Source organism: Trachymyrmex septentrionalis, unplaced genomic scaffold, assembly GCF_001594115.1.
Source record: "Trachymyrmex septentrionalis isolate Tsep2-gDNA-1 unplaced genomic scaffold, Tsep1.0 scaffold197, whole genome shotgun sequence".
NCBI classification, from domain to species: domain Eukaryota; kingdom Metazoa; phylum Arthropoda; class Insecta; order Hymenoptera; family Formicidae; genus Trachymyrmex; species Trachymyrmex septentrionalis.
Genome location: NW_017305146.1, coordinates 116,318 through 118,500, shown reverse-complemented (window position 1 = coordinate 118,500; position 2,183 = coordinate 116,318). Strand labels below are relative to the sequence as shown.

General features: G+C 25.7%; 2 protein-coding genes across 7 annotated transcripts in view; one reads left to right on the top strand and one right to left on the bottom strand.

Annotated features, from left to right (window-relative positions):
• Positions 1-1,149, bottom strand: part of LOC108747287 (thyrotropin-releasing hormone receptor-like) — a 4,517-nt gene extending 3,368 nt beyond the window's left edge. The window contains exon 1 of the mRNA XM_018484677.1: positions 462-1,149. The gene's annotated coding sequence lies outside the window, so the exon portion shown is untranslated. The remainder of the gene's footprint in view (positions 1-461) is intronic.
• The window catches only part of LOC108747285 (protein furry), a 34,113-nt gene that overhangs the window by 12,115 nt on the left and 19,815 nt on the right, over positions 1-2,183 (top strand). The window lies entirely within an intron of this gene.

The following is a 2,183-nucleotide window of genomic DNA, read 5'->3' as shown; positions in this document are numbered from 1 at the left end:
TCAATTCGACTTACAATTAAAATCTCGGATCCGGTTGTAAGTAGACGAATATCTCTATTTTTTATTTTTTAATAAAACTGTTTCTAATTTATTTTTTGTTAAATATAGAACATTAATTTGTGAAGATGTTTTATGCTTATGGCCAAGATTATAATTTATAACATTTTATTTTAATAATTTATAACATTTTTCTATAATAGAAAAAAATCTCTTCACAAAATGTTAATATACTGTCTTTCTCTCATATTCAAATAATTATAGAAAAAATAATTAAGTAAAAATATAAAAGACATTACAATATTATACGATGTAAAAATTGTTAAGAGAGGGAAGAGATAAATATTTCTCTGTTCTTTATTTATATTTTATATTTTTTTATAAATGTAAACGGTTTTTAATTTTTTCTTATCTTAATTAAAATTATAAAAAACTCGCTAAACATCCTTATAATTAATACATACCTATTTATTGAAGTTCAATAAATGGAGCAACACGTTTAACTCATAAAACGTGCAAACGCAACGTAATATTTATTGGGCCATCTGGATTCTGTAGACGATTTTGTGACTTTGCAAGAGTTCCTTTTAACCGCGGTTTTACAACACTTGAATGATTCAATTCATATACAGGTCACACACCAATATTCTAAACGGTTTGTAAATATATGATGCGTCTTTCCGACACTTAGTTGGCACGACATGTGCAGTGCCGACGTGAGACACGATGCATAATCCTTTCGTCGGCCGCTCTTTGAAATTGTTTAATGAGTTTCTCGTTTAAGATAGTTGCGTGACACTTAATTTTAATAGCGCAATTTGTCGACAAACGTAGATTAATTAGATCTTATAGTAGATCGGGCACATTAATATTAATCACATTAATAGCGGCAACACGTTTCGCTTTTTTTATTTCAAACGGGAAGCAACAAGTTATGAGTGTAATAATTATGAGAATAATTTAAATTTAATATTAGACGCACTTGGTTTTCGACATTCAGTAATACTTTTCGAGAATATATTCGAGTGCCGTCTCAACTATTTCTGCTGAATGTTCGACGCATCCATTCCTGATAAAGCTCATGCATTCAGTATTCTGGCTTCTGCGCATCAAAGTGATGTACAAATTCCCGCCTCTTCGTGGCATACGCCAATTTACTGTGTCGCAAGAGAGAAATTATTGCGATATTTTCGTATATATTTATATTATGACGTTTTTTTTGTGCTTTTACAAATTATACATATTACGAAAACAACGTCAATATTTATATACAAAAAAATTCTTTTTACATTATGTAATATGTAATACAATATTATATTCCATTAAAAATGTTTCATACATTATACTTTTTTATTTACAAAAATAGTACGTGAATTTGTTTTTATTACGACGCTTATTAATGTAAACTGTAATCGATAATCATAGATAATCATAAGCTGATTATAATTATCATATAATATGTTATTACCATAAATTTATTATCGCTGCTTTTATAAATTAAATTTCAATGAGATTTGAAAGATTGACTTTATTCTGCACGCTAACATACTTGAATTCTTTCAAAGAATATGAAATGTACTTCAGAGAATATGAATTATTCTTTTCTTATAAAAGAAAAATTACTTGCATGTTGTGTATCCTTTGATATATCATGTATTAAATTCTACTTGGAACGCATTTGTCTAATAAAGAAATACGTTTTCATAACTACAAAAAGCATAACAAGAAATCCGTAGAAAAAAATATATTTAATTTGATGAAGAAAAAGGTATATACATTTACGAATCAAATATATGTACTGTGTAAATCTAATTGATGAAGTATGTATTTTTTTTTTGTAAAATATATTTTCTATGTGATCACACAAGATTATCATTATAACATCAGGAAATCATGCAATATAAATAAATGCTAAATGTCATATCATATTTTATACTGATTAATTATTACTGAAAATAATTATTAATCTTTAAAGCGTTCAACATACTAATAAATATTATCGGGCTATTAAATATTACTATATATGATAATAATTAAACAAAAGGATTTTATAGATATTTATATTATTTTATCTTGCATTATATTTCCCTTACTGTTTATTAGCTTTTGTTTATAAAATCATTTGTTATACATTTTTTTAATGAATTAATTCTTTTTTAATGGAAATTAATTAGAAATTTATTACA